The sequence below is a fragment of the Crocodylus porosus genome, unplaced genomic scaffold, assembly GCF_001723895.1.
Source record: "Crocodylus porosus isolate Cpor-Errol unplaced genomic scaffold, CroPor_comp1, whole genome shotgun sequence".
In the NCBI taxonomy this organism is placed as follows: domain Eukaryota; kingdom Metazoa; phylum Chordata; order Crocodylia; family Crocodylidae; genus Crocodylus; species Crocodylus porosus.
Window position 1 is genome coordinate 128,317,222 of NW_017728931.1, and position 6,870 is coordinate 128,324,091.

At 46.0% G+C, this 6,870-nt stretch overlaps 1 protein-coding gene and 1 long non-coding RNA gene across 7 annotated transcripts in view; one reads left to right on the forward strand and one right to left on the reverse strand.

Annotated features, from left to right (window-relative positions):
• Positions 1-4,680, forward strand: part of LOC109315773 — a 24,807-nt gene extending 20,127 nt beyond the window's left edge. The window contains exons 2-3 of the long non-coding RNA XR_002102608.1: positions 3,336-3,340; positions 4,668-4,680. This is a non-coding gene — a long non-coding RNA (uncharacterized LOC109315773). The remainder of the gene's footprint in view (positions 1-3,335; positions 3,341-4,667) is intronic.
• The window catches only part of CACNA2D1 (calcium voltage-gated channel auxiliary subunit alpha2delta 1), a 558,706-nt gene that overhangs the window by 347,045 nt on the left and 204,791 nt on the right, over positions 1-6,870 (reverse strand). The gene's annotated exons all lie outside the window — the stretch shown is intronic.

The window sequence follows — 6,870 nt, forward strand, 5'->3', positions numbered from 1 at the left end:
ACACCTTCACGAGTAAATTGGATGCTTATCTTGCTGGGATCCTATGACCCCAGCTGACTTCCTGCCCTTTGGGCAGGGGGCTGGACTTGATGATCTTCCGAGGTCCCTGCCAGCCCTAATGTCTATGAAATCTATGAAAGGCTGAAGGATCTGGAATTCTTCATCCTGAAGAAAAGAAGGCTGAGAGGAGACCTGATAGCAGCTTACTGCTACCCTCGGGGAGTACATCAAGGGCTCGGTGAGCACCTGTTCACTAGGCACCTGAAGGGAAAATTACAAGTAATGGCTACAAACTCGTGGAAGACTGATTCAGGCTCAACATTAGGAAAAACTTCTTCATGGTCAGGGTGTCCAGACTGTGGAATAAGCTCCCTCTAGAGGTGGTGCAATTGCCTATCCTGGAGATCTTCAAGAGGAGACTGGATAATCGCCTTGCTGGGGTCACCTGACCCCGTTATCTTTCCTGCCTGGTGCAAGGGGCTAGACCCGATGATCTTACAAGGTCCCTTCCAGCCCTAATGTCTATGAAATGTTCTCCCTGTAGAAATGACAAGGATGTAAGAATTTACTCAATTTTTCCCAAGGGAAAGACAGATTTCTGTGTGAAAGAGTTTCTCAAGAATGAAGAGAGAGAATTTTTATATCCCCCCCACCCTCCTAGGCCAGGACGGGAGTAAGGAAGTAGGGCAACACTTACCCCACTTCCTAGGATGGGGACTGCCTGGTTGAGGCAACAGACATGTGGCATTTAACTGCTGCTCTAGTCCCCTCCCAGACCAGTTCAGGAAGAAAATGGAGCAGCAAAGGAACCCCCCCCCCGCTAGCCACTCCAACTGGGATCTCCAGTCTGAGAAACAGGGAGTTTTCCACGGTACTACCTCCACTCAGCTCCAGGTCACCTGTGCTGAGCAGAGGAGCAGCTACTCTTTGCTCTACGCCTGCTCTTCCGACGAGAAACCCTGGTCTGAGGAGTGGGAGGGAGGGCTGCACCACTGCTCCAGCCCTCTGCTCCAGACCAGTGCCCAGCAACCATTCCCCAGACCTGGGTGTCAGCCTGGACACTCAGGGTGTCATTCCCTGCTACTCCACTCTTCAGTAGGGACTGGAGGAGATGGAGCAGCCACTGTTCCCCACATCTTGTCCAGACTAGGATCACCCCAGTCTAGTGAAGACAGAGCAGGGAAGAGGGGGCAGCTGTAGGGTGAACATCTTTACTGCTCCCTCTCCTGGAAACTCTCTCACAAAATGTTCACCAATAGAAATGAGCCAATGTTCATGGCCCTAACTCTCTTACTGCTCACAGATCCAGTAATTTCCTGAATTCCATATGAAGACAAAGCTCCAATTCAGAGCTTAATTTGACCTGTACAAACTTTATCAGTACTAATGATTCATATTCAGGAAAAGAAACTCAAGACTGCCTCTTCAATCCCATGTTATGCTAGGCAGGCCTGGCATTTAGTGAAGAAGTATTTTTAATATTAGACAGAGGATGTTTGATTTGAAAATGGAGAGATAAAAACAGAATTATACAATGTCATTTTTTCCAAAGAAAAAACAAACAAACCATATATACCCAGGATAGTAAAATTGCTTTTAAGGTTCACTTATCGCAAACTTAAAATTACTAACTCTATTCTGCAGCTGGAATATAAAATGGAAAAATAATAATGACTAGGCTCATATAAACGTGATACAAAGTCATTGAAGACTCTGGAAAATACATACTGAGACAACAGCTGCCTGCAGGAAGCATTTCTTAGCAGCACAGTAAGTTCTTTATATAAAGCTAGAGGCCCTGCAGGGTGCTAATAAATTGGGTACAATAGTACATCTTGCTTTTAATAAGATGTTTGTTCAGAAACCACATTAAAGAATCCAACCTAAAGAAGGTGATAATGCACATGTATTTTTTCCAGTGGGTTCCGATTATGAGAAAATTGAAGTCACACTAGGCCCAGGATTTTTTTTTTCCTTCTTTCAAAAGAAACACATTTTTAATTAGCTGCACAGTCAATATATAGAAAGGATATGTGATCTCTTTTAACACATTTGATTTCCCAGATAAAATGAGACATTTGAAAGATATGACCATAAGTGATGGTGTTTATCTTCTCATCCTAAAAACTTTCCTGGTAATCCCTTACCAGAGGATTGCTGAACTGAATGGATGCGATTTAAACAAACAAACAAAAAAGACTCCTATATTAAAATGGTATACTTCTACACTGAACACACACAAAGAGATGTTAGCATAAATAATACAAAAACACAAAGATCCAGAAAAGCACATCAGAAAGCTATATAACAACAACAACAACAACAACGATAATTTGAGGTTTACATGAAATCAATTTGTGATCATTAAATTTCTAGTGGGTAAATGAGAATATTACAAATCAGCCTTTCAAGAGTCCCCTTCACTGGGAGATCAAAAACTTAATGACTATACGTAGGCTTAAGTATTCTGATTTTAATTGTTTTTTCTCATCTCACTAGTATTTACCTCTAGTCACCATTCTGAAACAAGACTGTACCTGGATCACATAGGATAATGGTGACTGAGAGCATAAAACAAAGCAGTGGAGCACCATTAGCACTGATTTCCATCATCATGAAGACACACTAAGACCACTGACAGATGTTCAGTTGAAGGTGTGATGGGATCTTATCCACGATCCCAACAATCATGTCTCCTGCCATGCTGCACTTGCATGGCAAGAGGTCTGATTTTCAGACTGTGGACCAGACCCCAATTGTGCCCTACATGCTAGTACAGAGGAGCCCAGGATCTGCACTGGTAAACAAACCCAACAGTTAGCTGATTGTTGGCCATCTCTGAGTACCCACCAAGCTGATTCAAGTCCCCAGAGCCAGCTACTGATTAGCTTATCAGGAGCAACATGATTCCCATGCTCAGACTCAGATGGGGCCCAGTGCAGTCCCTGCTAGTCCCTGATTAACTGATCCCAATCTGAGACTCAGATGATTGGGGCCAACAGAAACCATACCAAGGCCCATCCAAGTCCCAGCATCGGTCCCATGCTGCCCCCATCAGCTGATTGAGGGCCAGTAGGGATGGCACTGGGGCCCAGTCAAGCCTCAGTGTGATCCCCATGCTTTCCCTGGTCAGCTTGTCAGTGGCCAGCAGGGACTGTGCTGGGGCCCATCTGAGTCTTGGTATGCTCACCTGACCCCCAATTATCTTTCCTACCTGGTGCAGGGGACTGGACCCAGTGAACTTCCAAGGTCCCTTCCAGCCTCACTATCTATGAATCTATAAATAGCAATTCCTCTCCAATTTCAAGCAGGAAGTACTAGAAATCTTGCAAAAGTGTCAGTTCTCACAATATTTCCAGTATGATTTCACAGAGCCAAAAGGTATTGTTTTGGATTCAGACACACATCAGAAATATCTGCCTAAGGTTCATTTCAACATGCTAAACTCCAGTTTTATTTCCCTTCTCCATCAGCCTCATAAGATGCACAGCACATATACTTCCCTTTCTTGTGAGCAAGAGGGCCCCAAAAGTGCACACAATCCATGACAGCAGAATGACAATTTCATGTCATTTCATTGAGATACATGGCACATCTCACTGAAAGTATGCACAAATCAAAGCTATATGTCACATAAGTGAAGGTGGCATTCAAGCTTTCAGAGGAGAAAATAGTCTCATCCCTGAGACCCTTACCATATGCCTGTCAGTTTAAATCAGATAGTACTGAATACCGACTTTCTCAGTCACATTTCCTAGATGCAGTGCTTCATTTGAAAGGATCTTCAAAATTATGGAAACTCTTTATTTCAATGGGCTGCAGATTAGGCCATGGTGTGAAGGCATTGAGAACTTTGAGGCTCATCATCACAAGTCTAATTGTCCACTGCTTTCTACAACTGTATAAAATCATATCAAAGTAGGGCTAACAGAGAACTCACAAGGTCATCTAATCCAGCCCCCTGCTCAAGGTAGGATCATCTCTAACTAAACCATCCAAGACAAGTGTCTGTCCAATTTGTTCTCGAAAACTTCCAGGGACAGAGATTCCACAACTTCTCTAGGTAGCCTGATCCAAAGCCTGACCACCCTTATAGTCAAAAAGTTCCCCATAATCAGCTTGTCCACACTCACCCTAGCCCCCACTGCAGTGGCTCCGAGAGTGGCTGGCACCAGCTGCAACGAGAATTCTCAGTTGGAGGGGGGGGCGGCACGAGCACCGGGAAGAGACCAGTGCTGCCACCAGCCTGCAGTGGCAGCCTGCTGTCATCCTGCATCCAGATCCAGGTACACTGGGCTGTTCCTGGTGCTCGGCACCCACCTCAAGCAGTGGAAAAAATCAGCTTGGTGCTGTCACTGGCCCCAGCCTGCAGTGGCAGCCTACCATCATCCCACATCCAGACATGGGGGCATGCACCCCTGGGAAAAGGTTGACACAGCCCCCAAGCCCGCAGCCGTTCCGGGGGGCCATGGAGCAGCAAGAGGTGCACCTTGACTCCCCATCTGGGGCCAATGCAGCAGGGGCTGGGGGGCGAGTGATTGCTCTCCCCACATCCACAGAGCCAGTCATCTCATTGTAGAAGGCAATCAGGTTGGTCAGATGTGACTTGCCCTTTGTGAATCCATGCTGACTGTTCTTCAATGCCTTCTCCTCCTCCACATGCTTAGAAAGGGATACCGTAAGGTCCAGCAACTGAGGTGAGGTTGATGGGTCTGTAGTCACCCAGATCCTGCTTCTTCCCTTTCTTAAACATGGGCGCTATGTTTGCCCTTTTCCAGTCATCCAGGACCTTTTCCGACCACCATGAGTTTTCAGAGATACTGGCCAGTGTCTCTGCAATCATGTCGGTCAACTCCCCAAGCACACTCAAGTGCATCACATCCAGCCCCATGAACTTGTACACGTTCAGATTTTCTAAATAGTCCCTAACCTTTTCTTTTGCCACTGTTGGCTCCTCCCCAAAAGATGCTGTTGGATGCATTGGTTTGTGAGCTGACCTTGCCTGTGAAGACTGAGGCAAAAAAGGCATCAAGTGATTCAGTCTTTTCTGCATCATCTGTCACTAGGTTGCCTCCACCATTCAGAAAAGGACCCACACTTTCCCTGATCTTCCCCTTGTTGCTGACATACTTGTAGAAACCTTTCTTCTTACCCTTCATTTTCCTTGCTATCTGCCAGTTGCACTTTGGCCTTCCTGATTTCATCCCTGCATATCCAAACAATACTCTTATACTCCTCCCTAGTCATCTGTCCAAGTCTCCATTTCTCGTAAGCTTCCTTTTTGTGTTTTAGCTCACACAAACTAGCCTTCACTGCTAAACTAACCTGGTCTTCTGCCATACATGCTAGTCCTCCTGTGTATCAGGATGGTTCATTCCTGCACCCTAAGGTTTCTTTAAAGTGCAACCAGCTCTCCTGGACTCCTTTCCCACTCAGTCTGGCCTCTCAGTTGGGATGCTGCCCATTAGTTCCCAGAGCAAGTCAAAGTCTGCTTTTTGAAGTCCAGGGTCCTTACTTTGCTGCTCTTCTTCCTTCCTTTCCTCAGGATCCTGAATTCAATCATATCATGGTTGCCACTGCCCAAGCTGCCACCCACTTCTACATTCCCCACCAATTCTTCCCTATTTATAAGCAGCAGGATGAAGAAAAGTATGGCCCCTGGTTAGGCTCTCCAACACTCTTAGCAGCAAGTTGTCTGCAACATTCTCCAAAAACTTCCTGGGTTGCCTGCGCATGACTATTGCCCTCTCAACCAGATGTCAGGGTGACTGAAATCTCCCAAGAGAACCAGATCCTGTGATTGGGAAACTTCCCCTAGCTGTTTAAAGAAAGTCTCATGCACGTCATCCTCCAAGATTGGTGGTCTACAGGAGGCACCCACTGCAACAACCTTGCTGTTCTCTCCTCTGACCATAACTCAGAAACTTTTAATATCTCTGCCTTCAGGTTCATATTGGAGCTATCATATAGCTCTTTTACATAAAAGACAACTCCTCTTCCTCTTCTCTTCTGCATGTCCTTCCTGAAAAGTTTCTACCCATCCATGAGAGTGCTCCAGTAATACAAATTATCCCACCAACTCTGTTATTCCAATTATGTCATAGTTCCATGACTGCATGAAAACTTCCAGTTCTTCCTGATTATTTCCCAGGCTCCATGCATTCAGGTATACACACCTGAGGTAACTGGTTGACTGTCCTACTTTTTCAGGAAGAAAAAGGTCTCCTCCATTTTCCCCTCTTGCTTGTGCTTGCTCTAGGTTACCTGCTTCCCCACTTATTTCAGGGCTCTGGCCTATATCCCCCAGACAACCTACTTTAAAGCCCTCCTCCTAAGTTAGCAAGCCTGTCCAAAAAAGATGCTCTTTCCTTTCTTTATCAGGTGGATCCCGTGTTTTTCTAGCAATCCTTCTTGAACAACATCTCTTGGTCAAAGCAGCCAAAGCCCTACTGGCAACACCACCTGCACAACCATGCATTGATCTGTAAGATGCTTCTGCTCTTACCTGAGCCCTTCTACTTGACTAGAAAGATCAAGGAGAACACCACCCTGATCCTTTCACCCTTACCACAGTAGTCACTTTTGATCTGTTCAGGGTCACCCCTGGCAGAAATCACTGGTGCCCACATGGATGAGCAGCATGGGGTAGTCATCATAGGGCCACATGAGTCTCAGTAATCCTTTCATGACATCTCAGATCTGGGCTCCATTCAAGCTGCAAACCTCCCAAGACAACAAGTCAGGCCAGCAGATGGATGCCTCCATCCCCCAAAGAAGGGATTCTCCTTTTTCAGATACGTGGGGAGCCGGAGGAAAAGCAAGGGCAATGTTGGACCCCTGCTAAACCAGATGGGGCAACTGACAACTGAC